At 38.3% G+C, this 25,987-nt stretch overlaps 1 protein-coding gene across 1 annotated transcript in view; it reads left to right on the top strand.

Annotated features, from left to right (window-relative positions):
* snap47 (synaptosome associated protein 47) overlaps positions 1 to 23,730 on the top strand; it is a 43,474-nt gene extending 19,744 nt beyond the window's left edge. The window contains exon 6 of the mRNA XM_072364615.1: positions 23,718 to 23,730. The gene's annotated coding sequence lies outside the window, so the exon portion shown is untranslated. The remainder of the gene's footprint in view (positions 1 to 23,717) is intronic.
* Positions 23,731 to 25,987: the final 2,257 nt, after the last annotated feature.

The raw sequence follows: 25,987 nt of genomic DNA on the forward strand, positions 1-25,987 counted from the left end.
CACCTCGTCTAAACCTAATTTTGACTCTTTTGCTCCTGTTATGTTCTTTGTCGAGTCCTGAGCTTTTTCCCTTGTTGACATGATGGTGTAATTCACATCTTACCATGCGTTTGAAAAATCGGAAACACATCTTGGAAGCTGAGCTAAACTGATGTCACCACTGACACAGCAGGCTTCCTAGTCATGTCTGGTCATAAATATTACTTCCACTGTGCATGCTTACTGACTTGGTGTGCATCAACTTTGACATATCTAGATTCATCCTCCCATCATAAAAAAAAAACAATCACCAATATTTTCCTTGTAATGAGATTCTCTGCAGGGACCTGAGGTTACGAAACACACGTACAGACGAGTCATGACATGACTCACCCCACCAAACAGCTTCGGCAAATTTGTGCCTGATGTCAATGACACCATGTCTTGGATACTAAAACTATACACATCCCTGAGAAAATAGCAGTCGGTAATTACACATTTCCTCTGAGATATGGAAATGATTAAAATGTGCTTTAAGATGCGCTGGCAGAGATGTGTTAAAGTGATTCTTAAAGCAAAAAAAAAGAAAATTACACTCATCACAATGCAAATTTACATCTATCTGCCAATTACTGCAAATGGCGTGTGAAAAACAATCCCTCAACTCCCTGTATGATTGGCTAGTTGATGAAAAAATGGCAGTTGATGGCAGCACATATTTTCCAGGGTAGGCCTGCCGGAGGATGTCCTGGAACAATTTAGCCAAAGAGCCTGGCTGAGACTCTGCAGAGCTGCATGGATAATTGGTCAAGCAGCAGAGGAATGACCTTAAGTTTGAATTCAGGCAGTTAAGAGACCTTGGAGACAGCCTTGATCCCCAGGCTGCCCCTCACATGATTCTACACAAGTTATGTTGCCACTGGAGATGTTCACATAGACATTCTAGCACCAGAGCAACACCAGACTGTTTGTCACACCAGTGCTTCAATAATACCTCTGTGAGTTCACTGTTTTTGATTGAATGGCAAAGGAAGAATGAATTTTCATTTCTCAATCTACAAATCATGTACTAACCTCGCTGGCTTCATTGTTTAGCATTTGAGCAAGGATAGGGGAGATAAATCCATCAAAAAGGAGGATAATCCAGTCCTCCCGTTGAATAAAGTTCACAGGTTTAAGGCTTTTAGAAATATACTCCAGCCAGTTTCATATAAAGAACACTGGCTCCCACTCAGTAAAGACCATGATGAAAGAGACACTCTTACCCCCAGCACCCTTTGTCCAATTCGCTTCGGCCAATATACAGCACGAGTGGTGGCTTTAAGAAGGGAGCTCCCCATTGATCAGTAGTGGAACAGAATCCAGATCCAGTCAGCTGGGGCTGTTAGCTGGGGAAGCCGTGTTCTTTGCAGTGAGGTAATACTTCAGACATCTGCAGCAGGTTCTAATTATGCCAGAACAACTCAGTGTCTGGCTGCGTTTGGAGAGAGGATAAGCCAACAACAGCCATTCTACTTTTCTCTGCATGCAAGACATAAAGGCCAAGAGAATGCTCTCATTCCACCGAGCTTCATCCCTAACTGAGTGAAATCCTCAATAGCAAATTTCACCTTTTGCCAAAAAAGAGGAGTAAGTAGTCATGAGTAAATTCCATTAATTTCATTGCATTATGCATAGAATCAGGATTTTCTAAAAATGATTTTCTAAAAATCTTTAATCTTTGAGTTGTGATGTTTTATGTCCTCTCCGTCCTTCTTTACAGTGGAGAAAAAAACAATTTGTTTTTGTGTGAACATTTATTTTGATAAGGCCAAAAAATAAGACCTTTTAACCTTTGGCTGTGCCACAACACCAGGTGGTGCTACTGTATCTTCCTGCTCTGTTGCTGTCAAGCTGCAAACTTTCAAAACAGCCAGAGCACTAATAAGGTAAAGGCCACGTGTTTAAGGCCGTGACTATCTTTCATTTAGCAACCAATTTAACATTGTCCCATAATGATGTCCTGTTAATAAGAAGGTACTGTTATAGGTTATAGCTGCATGCTTTTATTCTTTAAGATATTGCTTATTTTTCACCCTCTACAAAAGTTACTCTTGTAAAGTCTTGGCTTTTCTCGCAATTAAATTAACATTTCCTCCCCTGTGACAAAATGACAGACTTATCAACAACATCCCAGCCTTGAAATAAGAGAGTAAGGAGAGCAAAACTGCACATTGCAGTGAAACCCTTTATTTCAGTAAACTGTAAACTCAAAGTTGACAGTGATTAACACAAAAACATTGGTTGCCATAGCAGCCGATCAGCACAGTTTGTAGCAGAGATGCCCATGTAAGCAGACATACCTGACAATTATGTTTAATATGTTGCAACTGTTTTTTTTGAGGAACTATAATTCACTTTTATTGCAGTGTTTCAAAGCAGTCAGCCACAACTTTAAATCCACATTCCTAATATTGTATTGGTCCCCGCCAAGCTAGCAAAACAGTTCTGACCCGGTAGGGTGTTCCGTGGTATTTGTAACTGTTTCCCAAAAAGGGGATGCTCTGGGCCTTGATCAGACTTTGTGTAGTGCATTCAAGAGTACTTGACTGAACTGAGCTTGTCCCAAAGGTTCAGAGTACTTTATTGTGGCATTAATTATTGTAACATTATTGACCATTAAAAATTACTGATTGTTAGTGTTAATCAGTTCATTTGTCAGTTGTTTTAATGTTGTGGCTGGTCATAATTAGTCAACTTAACAATCAAATTAACAAACTGTGCAAGCCTGTTTTTAAAAAAAAAAAAATCTGGCCTACATGCATGCGCACAAGCACATGACCAAAATTAGCAAAACAACACCTTCTAATACATTACCTTGCCACAGCTCAACAGTAGCTGCAAATGCAACCTTGAGTTTGGATTCTACACATGGCAGGGCAGCTGACTGGCTTCAAATCTCATCATTAACGGTGCTTCAGGGGACGAGAGAAAACCCTTTGCAGTCCCACTACAGAAATAGAGTGGTGACAGTTTAATGGTCTCCAAGCTCAGGGCACCACACCCTTGCTGCTCCACAGTATATGAAAGACCCTACTGCCATCCCAGCATGTGACGTCAGGTGCTTGAACCTGCTCTGTAAAACTTGTGACGATTGTTAATCAACATGGGTCTAAATTCCCTGTAGGTGATGATATTGCTTTGCGTGACTACAGATTGAAATTTTTCAGCCCTCCATCACCGGTCAGGCTCTTGATGCTAACATTTAATTTAAATTTATTTATGCTAATTATTAACAACTGGATTTTTCCTCTCTTTTTTTTTCTTAAAGTGATTTGCAATTTCATATGTCCAAATGATGAAAATCTGGAAGGACACATGCATTTCTGTCATGCCTTGGGAATTATTTTGCTTTTGAGATGAAAAGCTCATTCCATTGTAATGAACTCTCAACACCTGCCTCTGTCTTCCACATTAAATATTCATTAATGTTCTCCTTCAACACATTTCCCAATAATATGGCCACTTTCCCTGTACATTTAGTGAGCCATCCATATGGAGAATAACGTCTCGAGACTTTCTGTCTCTCTAAGCCCCATATTCCACAACATGGGGACATAATTGAGACAACTGCTGAAAGTTTGCTGGATCCACTGCAGCCTCCCTGGACTGACAGACAGAATTTTGTGTGAGACACTCCAGATGGGATCTCACACTTTGAGCTGTCCTAACGACCGGCAGTATCTCCAGGACTGTAAGTGAAAACCTCTGATGTGACTGAGAAGGAAGACCATCATTAATAAACATAATGAGGCAGATGGGGGCTCTAATGGGTGGCTGGAATACACACTGAGAAGTCAATCAGGGGTAAAGGCATCGGGTGTCTTTGTTGGGAGACACTCGGACATAGAAACCGGATGCTTGAGTGTTTTTGACCTTGAGTGTCATGAATAAACACATCAGCCAACTGTGCAAGAGATGAGCCAATGAATAGACATTTCATCACCCTCAAGGCCACGTAAAGACTTTTCCAACTCTGATATGACAAGCAAGGAAAACAAATTATAAAGAGCACTCCATTACTTTTACACTGCATTCCTGTAACACTGTTGGACAGACAAAATTGAAGCAGCAGAACCAGAGGCATTGACTTTGTTATTCCTAACATTTCTCTCCTTGTCAACACCTGCATTTTTCACGGCGGAATTTGGCTTGGTTCATTCGTCTGTACAGGTCTGTTTATCATGAGATCATGATTACAGAAGAGGTCATCCTGTATTGTTTCAAGCTATATACTCCTTGCCTCCTCTGTATTCATAGTTCAGTTTTACCTGCAGAGGTTCACTTAGATGCTGCTTTACCATCAATTTTAGAATGATATCAGGAGTGTGTATCAAAAGAAAACTTAAAACAAACAGTAACAGTATGTTTTTTTCTTTTCTTTTGTTTATTTTTATTTCTATGTCACTACAAATACATTTTTGCTCCTCTATAGACTTCAGGATGAGCTGAAATGGCTTTTCTGTTAATGCTCTGTTCCATCCTCAATCTTTTTCATAATTTCTCATAATAGGTCATCAATTGCTAATCCTTCCAAATAGTCTTTTGGAAGTGCAGACCCTTTTCCACGGATGACTACAAAGCATCTCGCAAGCTTGGTTGGCAAGCTTCAAGCAACATCACTGACCGAAGGTGCTTTGAGTGACATCACATTGTCTACAGAATTCCATGCAGTTCCCTTGCCCTATCTACACATTTTTTCAAATGTGCAACAGTCCTTCCCAACTTGAGTTTAGACTTGGCCATTTAAAACCAGTAAAAAATGTGTGAGAGTGACTCCAACCAATCTAGAGTGTGCATATGAATTACATCTTCTCTTTTAGAGCTGTAAGAAGACAGAAAGTAGAGGGCATTAGGTAGAATCAGGGTCTTTTAGACATCTGTGCTAAATGGCCCATCAACTCCAGTGCTTCTTTTAGAGGTATCGTGTTGAGATTTTGACCTGTGGTAGAGCTATGGAGAAACATTTCTCCATGTGCATGGTGCACTTGGATCAGGTGATGGCATCTGCTGTTGCATTCATATGTCGCAATCGTCAACCCATTTACAGCTATGTAGCTATTGCTGACCAGTAAATGTTCATGTTGGTGCCCAGCGTGCCCATTATAACCAAACACTTCACACTATTACTCTACTGATATGCTTAAGCCAATTCACTTTGCTGCTGCAGCCCTCTACTATCAGAACTTCTGCTTTGAATACTAGATTATTTTACGTTGCTCCAATGAAGATTGGAAGGAAATCTCGCTGTGGTCTAAGAAAGTAAAGAAATTATAACAAAACTGTCATTCAACTGCTTGTTCAGGCTTACAGCATTGAATTTCAAGCCATGTCTATGTTTCAGGCCTTCTGCATAGAGTGTATTCACATTTTTAGCCCTGAGGCCAGGAGATAGAGCCCCCTGAGAAGGGAAACAGTGTGTTGATACGCCCAGGGGTAGTGGAAAAAAAGCGCCTGTGTGAACTGTCAACACCAGATAGACACAGAAGCAGCTAATCTTCTCCCAGGCCAGCACTCACAAGCATGTGCCACTGGCAGTCTTGCTGACCAACTTCCTCTGTATGCACACAGAATAAGGTGGACAGGGTCTGGGTGTGCCTGCAGGTGGAAATCCTGAGTGTAGATAGACATGCATGAGGAGGTGATTGCAAATAGAATGCAATAGAATTTAGAATAGAATTTGGAGAAACATGCATCCTGGTGAGGGACCCCATTTGGATCAAACACTTTGAATGCCGACTTATGCGAGTTCTCCATCGATCTGAGATATGACAAGTGAGCAGCACTGTATTATCTCATTCTGTACACTGGGAGATGTGTTGACATGCAACTTGAGCTTTAATTAAATATACAATTTTCCAGACAATGGAAACAAGATCATTTAATCAGCCACTCCTAGCTGAATGAGAAGAGCAAATAAAAGATTGTTTGCTCAGTGACTAAGATTTGGAGATGGAGCAAAGGTGGATCACTATGAAGGAGACCAAACCCCATGATATCATATCCCTTACTGTAAATCTACTCCATGAACCTTAATTCACGATTAATTTGCACTAAACAGAGTATGCCTTGTCATTGAGTAATCAATAACAAATAATGGTTGATTTGGATGAAGAGAGAAGTTGTCATGGAACTGAACAATATAATATCTTTTTGATCTATGATGTTGGGCGATCACCTGTCAGTAACTTACAGAGAAGTCTTGATTTCACCTGCTGCTATTCCAGTGGAAAGATAAGTGCTTTTGTCTTTTATCTAAACAGGTGCTGCCCAAACATCAGACCAGATCCTTTTTGGCTGACACAGTGACCCTATGGTTCAACTGCCCGCAAGGCAGTCCAGAAGCTGGTCTGCAGACAGATCAAAGTGGAAATCATGCCCCACCAACAGAGATAAATACACACTTCCTCTCGTCCCTTTCACACTGGTTTTTCCCACAGTCTTGCAAATCCTTTAGCTGTAGCAAGGCCAGCTCAGAGGAAATGACAGACCACATCAAGAAGCACGCTGCTGTTTTGACTTCAGGGCTCACACCAGTCTTCAGGACATAGGGAGATATATGCTTTACCATTCATCTGTGGGTTGCAAAAGATTTATGTGTCTTGAAAATGTTGACAGCTGCAGAGCAGCATATTCAAACAAACACAAATTTTGAGCTGATTATGACTTATATTCTTCTTATTCACCAGATGCAGTAAAGGAATGCCATTATACCTGTCAACATTTTGTGTGCTTCTTTATTTTCCATGAGCTACAATCTGGTCATCCGTTGCTGTAATGGCATGTCATTTGTCATTCTGTTTGGGCTTTACGCAACATTTACCGACTCTATGAACAAAAGTTCACAAATTGAACCTCCTCAGTGAAGGAAAAGTAAGGTTGTAGGTAAATATCACATTTTCTCAAACCACTGAGACCTGTAAAAAGAACTGAGGGAATTCACCTGATATTGCCAGAAAAAGATTACAAAACAATTAGTATTAAAATAATAAATTAACATAATTGCAGCTGAAGCAGGGTAATTAATGCTCCTTGTCTAAACCATCATCATAAACCATCTAAACCATCATGATGATGACAGAAAAATACATTCTCATCTCTAACTCATCACATACTGCTAATTGGTCAAGAGTCCTTTGTGTCACACACAGTGTACCTCTGTACAGAACTGAAGAGCTGCACTTTATTTTCACTTTTGATCTTTAGTTTATCAGTGTTTGCATTATTTCGACTTTCGACTTCATTATGCAATTAAACTACATGGTTATGGTAAGGTAAAAAAAAAAAACCCCAGTTTGGTTAGGTGTTAAAAAGCAAGGAAACTTTCTTACTAACTCTTACTTTCTTACTTGCGATTTTGTATTAATAAAAGACGCAACATGCTGTAAATTATTTTTTGTTAACTTAATTCTATATTGATTAAAAAAATCAACAAAGAGCAAACACTGCTTGGGATATACAATTTGTTTCTATCATTGACACAGTCTAATCAACTAAACCTCCACCTCTCGTTCAGTTTCTTGGATTGCGTCCAATTTCAGTATTTTTGTCCACTTTTTATCCATTTTTGTCATTTCTTCTTTTCTTGGAGCTCTATTCTTGAATTATTTTTTGTTCATGCTGCCAATAGTTTTAACATTTTTAAAAACACAGATTTTATCTGACATTTCCAGCAGTTCTATGAATCACATGCTCTCCACAATACAAGTATCAATATTCAAGAGCAAGCTTTATAGGTCCAAAAGAGCAAAAATGTTGTCGATTGTAAATCATCTCTGCTGGTGCTGTTATTGTCTTGGAACTCGTCATCATGGTAACTAAGAAATTGGAAGAATAATGTTTACGTCAACATGTGATTAATCCCTAGACCTAACTCACTTACCCCAAAACTTTTTGTTTTCCTTATGCTTACCAAGGAGTTCAAATGCACAAGTCTTAACAAACAATGATAGAAAATTAATATTTTAACCCAACTGCAAAAATGTGGCAACAACAATCCCTTGTGATGCACAAACTCCAGTTTACTGGATGTCATTTGTCCCTCCACGAGCCCTCCAACCTCTGAATGGGAACTTTTTCATGCATTATACATCCTCAAACAGTAACATACTATCTTAGATTAAAAAAAGCACAACCAGAAATAATGCAGTGGGATTAAGGCTAAAGGGGTATGCGGTGCATAAGAATAAGAAAAACTCCAGCCCAAGTGTCAGTATGTGACAAGTTAGGAGTTGTATCGTTTCTCTCCTGTAATTCTTCACAAGAATGTGAATAAGCACGTTTAACTGAATGTTGAGCTTTACTTTAAGCTGCCACTTTTTTTTTCATTTTTTATCTATAATTAGATTAAATCGTACAACAATAATTTCAAATTCATATGACCTCTGGATGCCCTGACACTTTTAAAAAGATTTATGAGCTGACTCCTACAGTAGTTGACTTTTGGTCATCCCACTCAACAGTATATCACTGACAAATACCCTCCTAAGAGCTTAGTTTTACTGCCTAACAGGCTGCTGGCTGTTGCCTGGCACTGCAATGCACCACACCAGAGTGTACTTTAATAGCATGTAAATCCTCTACATCTGATCTCATCTGAGCCTGACAGATTTCGGTGGAAATGTGAATCTTGGCAAACTGATGCTAAGCAAAACCCTGTGAGAGATGAATAATGAACAATTTTCCAGTGTTTTTAGTCATCTCATTATCTGTCCCATCTTTGGTTTCGTAAACTGTTTGTGACAAAATATCACACTTTAGACATGGTGTTGTCCTTGGCTTTAAGCAGCAGTAGCTCATAAAAAAGTTGGTTTAGGGTTTGGCCTTGATACTTACCTGTTTCCTCAATCTATGTTTCTCAACAAAAGGCCCTCTCATGTTGAACAGCTCATGGAGTAAATCAACTTCACCTCTGGCCAATGTTTCTCTAACAGGATCCTTCTGAGACATGTACTTGTCATGGCAAACTAATGATGGCTGTGAGGAAAATCCTCTCCTCAAGCAATGAATTATGTTAAGGCATTCCCCCGACAGCGGCTGTTTATATTCTCAAATGGGGATACGCAAGGCCACCCAAAACAAAATTGTGTAATGTTATATTATTCCACTGCTTTACTACAAACAAGAGAAAACGGCAGATTCTTGTAACAGGGCTGTACTGCTTTTCCAGTTCTCTCCTCTGTTTTATGCTTCTACTCAGGAAATCCACCCATGCTCATAAGTTTTCCCACCTGTTTGGAAATATCTTTGAATGGTTTCTGGTCCCTGTGAAGGATCATAAGCAAGGCCCTTAATGAGCAAATAAAGTTTGGCAAAGCATTGCACCTAAAATCGGAGAGAGTGAATCATTCTTCAGATTCATCTTCTGCAACACCTAATATTGTTTGTGATTCATGTAGACATGTCAAAAAGGAACTAGTGGGAGAATGGGAAAACTTAGCCTGATGTCCCGTAGCTGAATCCAGCTTCATTAAACCTAACTGAACGTTTCACATTCGAACATCCGCTGCTGATGGCAAGAAAAAAAAAAAGCTTTTTCTTTTTTTTTTCCGGAAAAGTCTAGTTTTGTAGTCTGGGATAGAATATTTTCTGACACATAATTAAGTTCACACATAATTCAAACAACACAGCATCATAACTTTGGACCAAAAGTTAAACTAAAGTCATTTGAGACAAGTGAATCGAGTCTAAACCTTTATGTATGAAAGTCTCGAGTCAAGTCTCAAGTCAGTGATTGCAAGGATAAATCAAGTTACAGGCATAGACTGTTGAAAGATAAAAGTACCCTCTGGTTCTGAAATATGAAGCCAATGCTAAGGTGCTACAAAGGGAAATGACACTAAGGATCACCAGGTGCTAGATCAAAATATTCATGGAAAACATTCCTGTTCAACAACTATCCTCTCATGAAATACTGTTTCAATAAATTTGATTCTTTCACAAGTTATTATAGATAAATTAACTTAATATAATCAATGTACTAGTGATTCCTTTGAAAATAGTTTCACACATAAGTAGATAAAAGACCTCAAAGAGAGATAGGGATTACTGGTCTGATTTAAATGCCTCGAAATGACTGACAGGCAGTAGACTGGCAGGAGAATCATGCATATTGTAACGTTTCATAACTGATTTTGCTTGTTATTTACTGAGTGAGCAATTCATTTCCACAGATTTGTTTTTTCAACTTGATAAATGATAATTGGACTTAATTTACAAAGTGTTTTTCTTGTGCGTTTGACAACTAAAAGCATTTTTACACTACTTTGAACATTTACCCATTCCCACACACAGCCTTTTTTTTAGTTTGTACTTGAGGACTGGATAAGTCAGGTCCCTGGTCTCCCGTTTCAGATTTTAGGGCACCATTTATGGCCTGCAGTCCACTGGACTAAAATATTAATTGACAATCAAGGAATTCTGATCCTTTTTTCTTTCTTTTTGTTTAGTAAATGTAAAGTAAATCTGATGCTTTTTAATTAATGACCCATGGTTTCCAGTTTTGTACACATTTCCATGCAATTTTACTGTTATGTCGAATTGGTGCAATTCAAATGCATTTTTTTTCCTTTTTTCCCTCATTTTATATTTAATTCACATCCAATTACAATCCAAATTACAATTAATGTGAATAACAGAATTCCAGATTCCTAACCAGAATCCCTGCTGAGGCCTTTCTGTGTGGAGTTTGCATGTTCTCCCCGTGTATGCATTGATTCTGTCCGGGTACTTCGGCTTCCTCCCACACCCAAAAACATGCATGTTAGATTAATCGTGTCTCTCGATGGTCCCCAGGAGTGAGTGTGAATGAGGATGATTTTTTGTCTCTATGTGATGGACCTGTGAAGGACTGGCGACCTGTCCAGGGCGTACCCTGCCTCTCCCCAAACGACAGCTGGGATAGGCTCAAGCACCCCCCTGACCTTCAGTTGGATAAAGCGGGTATAGAAAATGGATGGATGAATTCCCACTGGAATTGTTGTGGCAAACCATTCTGAAATTGTGAGAGAAAAACAGACTTTTTTATTTTATGACTGTAGCTTCATTTGACAAAATTACCATTCAAGTAACTTAAAGACAATCTCTGTGCAGTGATTTTGGCTATATATATATATATATATATATATATATATATATATATGTGTGTGTACAATGATCTCCCAGAGGGAAATTTAGAAGCGACAGAATCCCTCGAACATTTTCTCACACAGTCAAACACCTAATGCACTGCAAGGACAACACTGCATACTGTATGAGCAAGCAGCTCTCCGGCCTGCTGTCTTTGGCAGAGCAGAGGAGAGGAAGAGACAGGTGTTCCTGCAGCCAGAGAGATACCTCACTCTTGGGATGTCTGTCACTACATTTGTCACTTGTTGTGAAAGCACATGGACACTGTGACACAAGTGGACTTGGGAGCCCTTATTAAGATGAATCCGTGTGTGTTGATAAGATTCTGTTAACATCAGGGCTGCACTGAGTCCGAACTTTTTTGGTAACAGATTTGTGTACAAGTTCTTTGGCGTCACCAAATGCCGAAACATTTCTAAATTCCTGCACAGTAAAAGAGAAGAGTTTTAAAAACCACTGTCGGTTGTACTTCTGCCAACCAGGTTCAGGCCATGGGAGCGCAGAGATTGCCTCCACTGAGCGATGTGGAGGAATGCCAGAGGTATGTCTGGCCAATGAAAAACAGGTGGCTGAACAGAGGTAAATTAGTTGTAAGGACAGTGTAAATTGTCGTTGGCAATAACTGAAGGCCTTTTAAGAGATGGCTGTGGAGATATAGTATTCAAGACAGGATGATAGCTCCACAGGTACAGAGCATCAGACAATGGATTATGTGGCTTTGATGCTGAGTGTTTTTCATCACTCCCCTACAGCCCAGTAACCTGATGGATGTCATGTTGTGTCACTATTAATTATAAGGGTATCAAGAACCTCCACCACAGTTACTTCTGCTATGACAGTCAATGTCAACTGAATGACAGAGAGAGAGAGAGAGAGAGAGAGACAGAGAGAGAGAAAAGGGCCAGGGCTTTTTGGTAATCTGTTTGTTTATTTTCTTTTAGTTCATTTGTGGCTCTTTTAAAGCTTTTGGCACAGTTTAATTCCGCCTGGCACCCCCCTTTTCTCTACCGCACACCTTCCCTCTTGCCATCCGTAATTACCACACTGTGCGAGTCCTAGCCTGTCCAAAAGCCACTGCAGGTTTGATGTTTTTGGCTTGGCTCCTCTCTGACATGCCTGGGAAGGGCAAGGAAAGGAAATGGGTGGACCAGCCGCTCTCTGTTCCCCCAAAGCAGGCCTGGGAGAAGCCAGTCCAGTGTTTTTCGACTCGGCTGAGCTTGTAAGGGAGCACAGCCCATCTGGTTCTAATAAATTCTCCATGTGGCTTCACAACTGGAATTGTTTGACCTGTATTGGGGACGTGATCACTGATACAGTCATTTTGCAAAACAACAGAGGGAGATTGAGAGTGGTCATCAGACTTGTGGTCCTCAATTAGACTTGTAATTTGAAGAGAATAAAGCTACACACTAAACAGATCTCACGAATACCCTACAGGTCCAGGTGATGGATGAGTGGTACAATGATGACCATATCGTTACTATGCATTCCTGCCAACAGTGGGCAATGTTTTACAATTTCTTAGATTGTAACTCTTTTTAACTAATCAAGCACAGACCAAGAGGTCATGGTCAAATCAACACAATCTTTTATAATGAGTGTTAAGTGCTCAATCAGCCAATTTGTAATGCTATGGCTATCATGTATGGACAAGGTCAAGGACATCTTATTGGCATGACACCTAGAGCAAGTACAAATACTCAAAACACTTATATGCCCCCCCTCAAAAAAAAAAAAAAACTCTTCAAGTGCTCATATAAAAATGAGAGAAACTATTTTCAATCTAACTACAAACATAGCTAAGCTTTTTAACTGGTATCACATTTCTTTTATTGCACCAAAACACTGAATGTATTTTGCAGTATGAATGAATGGTAGTATGGGCACACCAAGACAGCACACTACACCACGTGGAGCTTGCCAGATCATTAGGTCATGCAGTACTATGTTGGTAATGTCTGCCTCAAGATCCGAGGCATATATTTATGACCTGTTGGCTGCAAGAGACCTGCTGACTCGAGCGTATGAGGTCAAAGCCATCAAAGTGACCTCACCATCAGAGACAGCAGAACATCTGTCCTCTTCTTTCACACCTTCTGTGGCTGGGTTTCTTCAGACCTCCCTGCCTCTCCCTGTGCTCACTTCCCTTAATTAGAAACAGTTTGATTCAGCACTGTGAACACACTAGATAAAATAACAGGAGTCAAGCCAATTAAGACTTAACAGGGAACAATTTACAGCAGTATATTTTACAGATCGGTGTTACATGTTTAAAGTAATCTACATGTAGCAACACCATCACATGCACTGAGTTTATTTTTCACATGATGTGAAAATAACAGACCAGCTTTTTTTGCCAAAGACTGTGTGTGAAGAATTCAATGGTGGCATCAGCTTCCTGTATAAGCATATAAACTGTGCTAACAGTAGCAGTCTCCGTCCACATATTTGGCTGCTCCAAAGTGAAATGGTATCATGAAAAGGACATCTAGGATTCTTATGTCAATCAGTTACTTCTTAATAATATTACCAACAATAATGATACAATATCCCACAGGTATTATCCTGTAATTAAAATTTGTAATAATAGGATTTGGGTGAGGGGTTAGAGAGGGAGACCACACATGGTGTAAGCTTGTATTGTACATGCTTAATCAGATTAAAACTTTAAATGTGATTATGAAAAAGAGTGACACAGACTTCACAGGAATGCTGACATAAACCGGGTTTGTTCGTACTCTCCCTTCTGATGGGGCAGAACTTTTCGTCTTAGTAAAACTCTCCTCTCAGTCACTCAGACATATTTTGGGGGATTTACAGTCGAGCAGGCTGACAGAAACTCAGCAAGCTGCTGGTGTAGATTTGCACATCTGGTACCCGATCACTGATTGAAAGTTGTGATATGTAGAAGTTGTGCATTTTTAAAACAAAGTAATAGTATTTACTATATATCAGTGTCACAACTTTCACTCAGTGATGTAGTAGGGGCACAATTTGGCCTAAGGTATGTTTGTTTTAACCTGTACTCTAGGAGAGATGACTGAATAGATCTTAAAGGAAGTCCTGGGCCCCATATGGCCAGGGGGCCCCAGACCATGGTTTTTGTTTAATATGAAAAAAGGTTTTATTGATGGAAAGTCAATAAAAAATGTACATGACAAAAACAGATACAAAAAAAAAAGTGAGACAAGAGAACCAAAAGGAGACATTAAATGGTACCAAAAAAACAAAACGACTAGGACCACAAAAGATGCCAAATTATCTTTAATAAATGTATCAACAAGGACATTTTCAGGAGAATATTCAGACTTTTTTCTTCCATTGCTATCAACAAAAGGGAAATGTGGTCTCAGGACTGAAAATACAAGGATAATGGCTTTGGGCAGCAGCTGGCCAGAGCGCACAGGAGTCAGGACACGGTGTTAAAACTACACTGTTGAAATTTCTGTGTTTTGTTTATCACATGTTAAAAATGGTGGATGAGGCTCGCTAACGACAGTTTTGTATTGATATCAATACCACATGTATTCAACATATGGAATGACAAATTAATGGAAAGGAACATACAGATGGATGAAACCAAGACCAGTCCTTGTTTTTAAATCAGCAGAAGTGTTTAAACAAGCAGGAGAGTCAAGGTCTGGAGTTGATTGCACAGCAGCAGTAACTGAAAGTATTAATAACACTAAGCACTTTGGCTTAAAATGGAACTGTCTCTTATTGTTGATTTCTAACAGTTAAAAGCCTGAAAATTGCTAAAGGAAATGATAAAACAGACCTGAAGAGCCTTGCTGCTGATCACCCAAGTCCACAGTGAGGAGAAAATTATAAGGAGAGATTGTGATGTGCAGTTTCCACAGTAAGTTGATTCAAGAATTGGAGAGACCACATGGAAGTTGTTGGTCCGATGAAGGCAGATTATATTTAGGAACACAGCACAACAAAGGAGCAAAGACATGATGAGGTTATTTCTTTAGATCCAACGTAATCCTAAAAAGAGGAGGGAAATCCAGTCCAAGTTTCCTGATTTGCTGTCTACGGGCCAGGCTGATGATGTGTGATGTCAGATGTTTACACTGTAACACCTAGTGAAGCAGTGCCATGAACAAATGCTTAGAAATCAGGATCCAATTGGCTCTTACACACCAGAAATGCAGATTAAAACACCTGTAAAAAAGCTAAAAAAAGACGTGCTGTCCTTTATCATGAAAGGTTTGTGCTCATCAGAATCAAGTGGCATTATTTCAGCTAGCGTTGGTGGTTGCTGGTAATTGCAGTGGCTGTTGAAAAGCCAGAGGAGGCCGCTTAGCTGTCCTTGATAATGCCATGATGTTCATGTCAAAACATGATTGTTTGACTTTTATACCGAGTCTTGTTAAGATGTGTTTGTTTGAGGACGCTATCACATACAATAAATGTCCTGTCATAATTTGTATCTTTGCAGGCCGATGGGAGCTGCTGATAATGGGAAAAATAGCTTTTGTCATGAATTTGACTTTTTGTTTTGTTTTGTATTAGGAAGCCAGTCACTTTGTCTAGAATTTTCAGTCTGAATATAATACATTCTTATCCACAAAAAATAATTGCCAGAAGTTAGCAGATATAGTTCAATGTAGCAGAAAAATGTCAAGTCAAAGGTACCTTTCAAATACTATAATAGTATTTCAAATACTAATAAATGAAGGTCTGAATATAACAATCTTACAAATAAACATTAAATAAAATGTAGATGATCACATGTATAAGATTCATACTTGATATAAATTATTAAAGAATAATATTATTATGATCATATGCAAATATGAGTCCCATGTTTTATTATTACTCGGAATACTAATTTACTTATTCATGTTTGTACAAAGTAGAGATAAAGACATTGCATTTGGCATCTTCCTGCCAGTAAGACACACTGACATCAGTAAACTGTGAGTTTTCTTTATACCAACAGTTTAATGCTCTCATTCTGTCACAGCAACGGCATAATAAAAAAATAAGAATAAAAAAAAGTGAAAGAAACACTCTAAAAAAGACCTCAGAAAGAGAAAATTAGAGAATTTAGCATGGATACAACATATCAAACCCATTACATAGACCCTATGAAAATCTATCTATAGGGATCTAATTTCCCCAGGAATATAAGAGAAAAAAACATTTCAACTGGAGGACGAACAGGATTATTATTTTGCAGGACAAATATTTGTATGTGGAGTTTCTATCCTTCCCACATGTAATTAGTTTGCAGATACAGTACAAACTGCATGATAATGATCACGGTTCTGAGACAAGATGTTTACGATAACATTTTGGGTGTGATGTTTAGGTGTCCCTACTTTTCGCTCAGTATCATATATTGACGCGTACAGTTTCTGTTGCCAAAGAAATTAGTTATCATATCATTTGTCTTGGTAAATCTTTGTAAGCTGTGGCATAAAACAGAGGAGCCCAGATTGTCATAATTTATATATAAACATGATTCCGTGGTCACAGTTATTCTGTCTGCTGTATTCTGAATGTCATGTATGATGAGATTTTTTTACCCCTTCTCTGGCACAGGTTCAAGTCTGTCATGAAATTTTTTCAAATCTTCAACATTATGTATTTAGTCAGAACTGATTTGGTCTTCTGTGTTTATTCAATCAGGACTCCAACAAGTTTTATAAGTAAACCAAAAAAAAAAAATTCACAGTGAGAACAACCTGTTCCTAGCCTGATCTTAGCAGCTTTGACTGACCTGACCGGATTTATCTTGTACAGTATGTGAAAGTTCCCTTTAATAAGATTTCATATAAATATCAAATAGCAAGTGTTGACAGTTTAATGAAACATAAACATTGCTGCATTAAGGAGAATAGCCTCCTCCAGTTTTCCAACAGATGTAGCTACCAGCAAACACTGATGCTTTCAGCTTAAGGCCGTCAGTTAATGTAAAAACAGTTTGACCTGTAACACCGGCTCCATGATTGCTATTCAAAGGCTGGTCAGATCTTCCAGGATTGATGCCAGAATGCAACAGTAATACAAACCACAGTTTGCTGTGTAGTTCAAGTACACTAATGACTGCTTTATAGGTGAGTTCAGGAGACACAACCAGGTTTGCACTTGGGTAGTTTGAGACGTTAGTTTTTTACCTTATCTCTTACTGTTTGATGTTTAGGACAGATTGCATTTTAAGATCCAACAACTGATGTGACACATTGACAAAAACATACAGATACCTTTACATACAGGGGCACATTGTGAAACAAGACAACTACAATGAAAAAACTCAAATTAACAAAAAGACAACAGATAGATATAACACAGCAACAGCAGCACAAAATAAATAGACAGAAAACTAACCCAAGCTACAAAAATCTACCAAGTAGAAACAAAAATAAAAAAACACGTCAAGAATAGAAAGTATTAAAGCATTTCAGAGTAGCCAGTCATACTAGGTTGTTATCAATACTACACACATTTTAAGAGAAGAAGAAACAGGCCGTCCTTACAACTTCATCAGCTGGTATTGTAGTCACAACTGTGGTCAACAGTAATGCATTGGCAAATGTCCTCAAATCTACAAAAAAAAAAAAAAATGGAGCATTTTTCCCAACATCAAAATAACTCATTGTGACAGCTTTGAACATCGCTGTGATAAATTCAAAACAGCCCCCACCGGGTTAACCCCACATTTTACATGCATTTTTCTGTGAAGTGAGTGATAATGACCTCCCCTTAACTTTCAATAGACACACATCAGCGCTACCTAACAGGCAATGAACAAAGCCTTTCTCCCATTTTATCTGTTCCCTGTCTGTGAACCAAATTCTTTCTTCTAGTCCTTCTTAGTTAATTTTGTCCAGTGAACCGTTTCAATATGTAGCATGTCTCAGGATAAAATTCATGCCTCTTTCCCTTATTTTCTGTACTGGAATTCCATTTTGATAAATTGTCTGAGCACATTGATAACAACAGAAACATCTGAGGGTCACATGGGTTGCAACAGATTATTTTGCCTTTTAGACAAAGAAATTAGATTCATTTTTAGGTTTTAAGGATAGTCCAATATATATAGGGAAAGAGAAGAAGCCTCTTTAGAACATCAACAGCATTTTTTTTTTATTTTTTTTTTTAGTATTTATTTTTTGTCATCCAGGAATGAAACTTTTATCTTTGGAAGGCAACATGAAAAGTGTAACACCTGGAACGTATCAGCAAATTGAAGGGAGGAAAGGGAAAGCCATATGTCCACCTTCAATCTTCAAAGCAGCTTGAATGTGTATCTAAGTGCATTTGAAGACTGAAACAATCTGAAAAGGAAATTTATCACTGAGTTGAAATTTCTGGGCTCTTAAGGATTTAGTTTCATAAACATTGCATGCTAGATGTTTTTTCTGCTCAGGCTGATGCCATTTGAGCTCAGGCATCTGCAACTGTCAGGATAACAGGTTTGCCAAGGCCATTCATGTGTGTCGGTAATAATTTTTTGTGATGCAACATTCATCATTTCTTTCTTAAAATGGGACAAAAACGGCCTGGATTTCCATTAACATGTGCAGCTTTTAAAACACTACCCATCTGGTGTATCTTCCTAAAAGTACATCTAAATCATCAAAGAAATTGTTTGACATTTTGGAAAATACTTTTATTCAGATTTATTGTAGATGTTTATGTACATCTTAAAATAAAGCAGAGGGAAAATTGGTCAAGCTTGATTAACATCTGTTGTAAAAGTCTTAAAACCAAAAATACTCCAAAATCATCAAAAACAACAAGAGCATAACAGATATGGAGAAGGAAAATGGGCAGGAATGGAATAGAAACGTCGGTCATCATAGAGTAAGCTGGGGGAAATGATCTGGAATGTTTTATTACAACACTAAAGAGACAATCTGACAATGTGCAAGGATATAATTTGAAAAAAAAGATTGATTTTTCCACTAATTTCTCTGTGAGAAGAAGATATTTAACTAATCAAGACATGGGTTGTTGAAACATCCAACAAGCTGTTGACATAATATCATCGCTTATTTAATCATTGAAAATCTAGCGCTGTACGACAAAAGCAAGAAAAATGGTAAAGGCAGTGACTTCAAAGATGCCACGTGGAAAAATAGAAGAGGGGCTAGGCACCAAAAGTAGCTGTTGCATGTGACGCTGCATGTGGTTGTCCACAGCTTAATACAGACAAGCACTGCTTTCCTTTTAACCTGATGGCATCTGAAGGTTGGCATTCGGTCTGAATTAGCAGCCTGGTGCTTTTCTGCAGCAGTTTACAACAGCAGTCTTACTTCGTTAGAATAATCAACTTTTACTACTTTCAATGCAACAGTCTCTTTAGCAAATATACATGTATAGTTGTAGAGGTTCTTAAGGATTAAATGATGAGATGAGAGAAAATCAAAGTGAAAATTCCCTGAAAAAAAACCAACTTTAGTTATACCAAAGGGAAATCACAAAGAATAAACAAATGGAGGCCTATCCGAATGTTCTCATCTATAAACCATAGATACAAGCAATTTTTGGTGCAACAAATATTTATTCCTTTACTGATTTTCCACAGTGCCTTCACAAATGGCTGAGGGAATTTCTGCTGAATGTGCACTACAGCATTTTGGAAGAGCTGTACCTACAGCTTGTGTGAACCTAAACCGTCATACATTAAGAGGCCATCATTTCAGCTATTCTTTATAACACAGACTATTCAATAATCACTCACTGCAGATATGTAATATTTCTGTGACTTTCAGCTCTTCTTAAACTATGTAGTCTTTTAACATTTTTTAAAGAAATAACTGTCCAATGCGTATAGCATCTTTCTGTGTAAACCTCTGAATTCACGTCACTGAAACTTTAAGGTAGAAACCTGACATTTTCAGATAATTCCTTCCATCAACACAGTCTTACATAATCACAACACACTAGACATGCAAATATAAATTGTTTTACCAACATATATTACAAGTAAAGTAAACTCTGACTCTATTGTATTACACATCACTTGACATTCAGAGAGAACTTTAGATGTATGGAGGACAGATTTATTAACTACTGGTTTGCTTCCCCCCCGTTTCCTGTGTTTATATTAGGGCTGCAAATTAATGTTGAAATGTTGCCTAAGTTGCTAAACATAATGTACAACACCGCATCTCCTCTATAATCCATAATTAAGTCTCTTCAGACAGAGGCTTCTTCAGGGCCACTGTATTAAGGACTAGTACAGGTGGCTATTCCAATCTACAACAATGGTTTTAATGACTCTATGATAAGCATTTGTCCTTTTCTATTATCTATTTGTCATCTATTTGGCAACAATATGATTTCCATTTAGGGGTTATAAAAGTATAAAATTGAATGGAATCAAAGCCAGGAAGCAATCTTGTAATCTAACTCTAAAGAAAGCAAACCTCATTTCACAAAATGTCATATTTGGGATAAAGGTTGGATTATAGTGTCTCAATCTTGATTTCCCATCAGTAAAACAGGCTTGAACATAAAACTTTGCTGACTGCTAAGTTTCCGTCTCTTTGTCCACCAGCTGAGACGTGATGTTGATAGGATTTTTAATGGTCTTCCTGTGTCTTATAGTCTGTCGCCATGAATCATGCCCATCGCAGTAGGCTCTCCGGACAGTGAGGTGTCATTTCATAATAAATAACATGTGCACTGTTGGAGGGGGCGGATGATAAGTGTACAGAGAGAATCATCGTTTACTCTGCTGGGGAAAACAAATACATATGGTGGTTAGATAAACTTCAAACAGGGAACAGACATGAGAGCAGAGAGCTGTTTTGCATGTCTCTCCGGACTACAGAGGAAAGAGAGTTTTGGCTGTGTTTAGAACGAAGTCCCTCCCGATAAGATAAATGTAAGATGTCTAAACAGAGATAAAGATATTTGTTGTGTTTTGCAGCTTTGAATGCTGCAGTTGGACCTGCATCTTTGAAAACCGCTGTAGCAGTTCAAATATTTATCATGCTAGATTTACCGTCATTTAGAGGCTTTAATTATAATATCTCTCATATAAAACAGAGGTGAGATTTACTGCAATGTAATGTAGATTGATGACAAATTTTTTGCTATTGATTTTTCTGTTGTCTGATTTTATTTAAATGTCATAAATGTTCTTTGATATCTTGTATTTTTTTTGGGAGACAAAAAATAAGAAATTGGAGGAAATTAAAAGAGAAAGACATGGAGGATGACATGAAACAGTGGTCACTGTGTGACCAAGTGTAAAATAAAGGTCATGGGTTTGTGTGTAAACCTTTAGGCTACCAGGGCACCCACAAGTTATCTTTTTTTTTTTTGTCATGTACAAAAATATATTTTAGAATTGTTGTGTAAATGTGTTTTGGAAATAAACAGAATTGAAACTATATTTCTTTGTTGATATAGTTTTTTAATGAATGGTTTCTAAATATGTTTTTTCAAGCAGTATTAGATTAAATTAGATAAGAATGCACTGTAATTACATTTAACAACAGTATTTAACAAGCGTTGCTTAAGTCTTGGGCATTTTAGATCAGTGAAGTTTCCTAACTCAGCTAGAATCAGTGTTTGGACTCAATATGAACCATATCAAAATATGAATAGTTCAGGTAAGATGAGCAGACCAACAGAAAACTGTTTAATTACTGAGTTGAATCACTGAAAAATGTTTATGACTATCAGAAGATTCCAGTGCTTTTCATACACCCTTGAGCTGCATGGACTCCACGAGTTTAAGAAAAACCTTAGAACTAATGTTAGCTAAAAAAATTATTCAAAAGAACCTCTTATGAGATCAGTTATGTTCGGCTTTCTTGTAGCTCAAGTTTCCCTTTCACCTTTGTTGAGGTCAGATAACTGCAAAGGAACAGCCAGCAAATAGTGCCTGCAATGCTTTGAGGAGTGTTTTGATTCATTATCCTGATGTTAGATGAACCTTCCTTAATAAAGATTCAAAATAAAGGGTGCAGCATGAAAAATGTAGAGCTGCTTCTCTTTGTTAGAGCTGAGTCAATACAGGTTTCCAATAACCTGATGTGCCAGACGGTGTCTTTCACGTAACCTTTTGGGAAGTCCTTCACATAAACTTTTAAAAAACTACACTTAGTAACATGAAATAGCTATTCTGCTTTCACAACATAAGATGAAGTAATGGAAACAAGTAGATGACATCCATTAACATTGGATGCCAGGATTTACAGAACTTGGGCTGCCTCTTAAAATGCATAAAAATACTGAAATAAAGAAGAATTTGATTAACTTTCTGAAGCGCAGTGCTGAAATGTGACACTATTGCAGATGTGGCAACATACAGGGTCAGATAATCAAATTGATGCTCAATGGATGGAAGTCAGCAATTTCTTACCACAGTTTGTATCAGACTGCATGTTCATGCACTTGCTGGAGTTACATACGGTGGATTAATTCTCTGAAAAACTGCACTGCAGAGGGTGTCGTGAACCAACTCAGAGAATCAACTTTCAGGAGTGGGCGCTCTGTGGATCAGTGTTGAACAGAGCCATAGTGATAGAGAGTTAAGGATCATCACCAACACCCCATGGGACACTGTGTAAAATGTTATATAAAAACAGCATGCAATGATTAGCAAATCTCATGAACAAATATTTAATTCACAACCAAATATAGAAAACATACGAAATGCTGGAGGGGAAACATTTAACTATTTGTTGAAATATATTTGCTTATTTTAAATTTGATGGCGGCAACTGAAAGGTCTGGACTGCAAGCAGGTCAGTCTAGCACCCAGACTCATCTACTACAAAGCTCCACTGTTGTAAAGATGCTATATGCAGTTGAGCAATGTCTTACTGAAATATGCAAAGCTTTCACTGGGTGGGAGAATGTGTTGCTGTAAAAACATCTATATACTTTCAGCTTTGATGGTGCCTTTCCAGATGTGATAGTTACCAGTTCGATAGGCATAATTAACCCCCGTACCATCACAAAGGCTGGACTTTGAACTGCATGACTATAACAAGGCAAATGGTTCTTCTCCTCTTTACTTCAAAGAATTTCCAAAAAATAGTTTCAGCTTTTGATTAGTCTGACCACAGAACAGTTTTATTTTCTGCCTTTTATTCTTTTCAAGTGAGCTTTGGTCCAGAGAAGATCCTTGATTATGGGTACATATGGCTTCTTCTGTGCATGATAGAGCTTTAACCTGAATTTGTGGATGGCACGGCAAACTGTGCTCACAGACAAAGATTTCTGAAATATTCCTGAGCCCATGCAGTTGTTCTCATGGCAGAATCGTGCCTGTTTTTAATGCCGAGCTGCCTGAGGGCCAGAAGATCACAGACATCCAATATTGATTTTCGGTCGCATTCTTTGCACGCACAGATGTCTCCAGATTCTCTGAACCTTTTGATGATATTGTGTACTATGTAGATGAGAAAATTCACATTCTTTTAATGCTGAAGAAGTTTAGACACTAAGTGCTTTGAGAGATTTTTAACACATCGTTGTTGCAGATTGCTAAAGATCTGCCCATCTTTAATTCTGAGAGATTCTGCCACTCTAAATGCTCCTTTTATATCCAACAACGTCATTCACCTGTCGTCAAGTAACCTTATTAATTGCAACATGTTCCTCCTGGTGTTTCGTTACAGAACTTACTTTTTCAACCACCTCAATGACAACTTTTTTTAGATGTGTTGCCATCAAATACGAGAAATTCATGAAACAGAAACATGTCTCAATGTAAACATCTGGTTTGTTTTCTGTGTTCTATTAGATTGAATATTGTTTTATACAAATCATTGCATTCTATCTTTACAGACATTTTATAACAGTTTCACACTTTTTTTGGAATTGTGGTTATACAAACGTTTACAGGAGACAACAAGAATTTAACACATAAACTGCTGCGTCAGCGACGTTGAGTCCCTTCCTGCCCCACTGGTGAGCTCACAATATAGCTCAGCTGAATGCCCAGGAGGACATACCTGCAATGAGAATCTAAGCCACACATTTAAATGATGTTGGTAACTTGTTGGTCCACAGCTGGAGGCTGACAGAAACATTTGTACTGCAGTGTGCGTTTGTGATTTCAGTTCTAAGCAGTAAGCAAAGGAACGTCACCCTGTCCACATCACCAGTGAATGCTCTCCCAATGTCTAAGAGCAGAGAAATCTGCCATTTTTCTTTTGATTTTACAATAAAACTTCATATGCTTGGTGATCCTTCATGTTTTGGGTGCCTGTAATGTGACAAACTCTGCTTAACGGACTTTCAACTCTAGCATGTTGTGGACTGGCTTAGAGGAAGACATTACAAGTATTCCATAGTGTAATGTGCTGAGTAGAAACTGAGTGGAAAAACTGACCTCCTTGGTCAGACAGTGTGCGAAGAAGTAAACAAAATTAATTGGTAAAACAAACACACAAACAAGTTGATGGACTTCCAGACCTCACAAACTTCTCATTCATCTATTTGTGTTTCTAATTTAAGTCATCTTTTACCTCCTGCTTCACCACCTGTGTAGCTGCTTCAAAGTCTCCTGTGGCCCTCCAACCTCATGGGGCCTGCAGCCTACATGTGTGGCACCAGTCAAGCTTTAACCAACAGATACCATCATGCAGTCCTGAGAGAGGCTCAGATGTTAAGTGGCTGTTTCCCCCATAAAACATTTGGCCCACAGAGAATATTAGAGTCTCCCGGTGTTTTCTCCATGGGGCTACATGTTTGCTTGGTACCTGCACAGTCCAAATAAACGAGAAATATATCTTCTAGGTGAAGCTCAGGATTTTCAGTAACCCCAAAGATGAAAATATGGAGGAAAACAGCACTTCACAGAATATGGGATACCCGCAGGGCTCCCATGGTAACATGATAAATATCATGTCTGCCATGAGACAGAATAAAGCAAATAAAATGAGTCAGTGATTCTCATTTTTCAGCCCTCTATCCATCCTGCATCAGCAACATATACACTAAAGAAAACAAGTGGGCCGAAAAGCACTGGGTGGGTTTGTGCTTCAGTTTCAACTTTGGCTTTGCTCTTGTAAAAATTTGGTGGGGGAAAATGTGAGCTGAGGCGGGTCACGCCTAGTCTGCGTCAGGTGAGTCATTTTATGTGGCAGTTCAGGTTGCAGTTGGTCCAAACCCTGTCTTTTTGTGACCAACACAGGTCAAGCATTGGTGGGAGAGAGAAGGGAAAAATCCCAGTCTGTGAAAGGTGTTTTTTTACGTATTTGTTTTAATTTCTTTCTTTTTTTTTTTTAAGTTTACCTAAATCCCTCTAAATGGGAGGTGAGTCCCTGCTGGCACTGCCAGATGACTGCATCTGTCACTCTGAGGCTTTTAAGTTTTTTTCACCGTTTGACATAGACAAGCAGCTGAAACATTATTTTGAGTGAAAATGTGGCCGATGAAATCATGTTGTGTTGCTACTCTTGAAATAGTCTGACACGATAAACATTTGATGCTCGCCTTTATTACAATTTTCAAGCAAGTATCTCTCGCAACAAATGCTTGCTTGTGTATGTATTTTGTAAATGCGCTAATAGTAGGGTTTATATTAGGATATGATTATGTCTAAGCAAGTCTCACATTATAATATAAAAGCCATAAAAAAACTTTAACTCTGTCTTTTGATTAGTGTCCAAAAAAACATGACTTTTGCTGCTTTTACAAAAAAAACCTCAACAAAATAATTCAGTTTCACCTCATTGGGTTAAATAGTCATATAGTCATTTAACAGGCAAAGAAAAAGAGGTCAATGTACACAACTGTCAAGTTGAAGAGTCCCATCACGACTTGAAGGAGCTAGAAAGTTTTTTTCAGAAAGTTTTTAAAAAAAATGTAATTTCTGAATTTAGTTTGCTGTTTTTTGTGCCCTTTTGATCACTGT

Source organism: Leuresthes tenuis, unplaced genomic scaffold, assembly GCF_036924035.1.
Source record: "Leuresthes tenuis unplaced genomic scaffold, fLeuTen1.0.hap1 SCAF_14, whole genome shotgun sequence".
Classification (NCBI taxonomy): domain Eukaryota; kingdom Metazoa; phylum Chordata; class Actinopteri; order Atheriniformes; family Atherinopsidae; genus Leuresthes; species Leuresthes tenuis.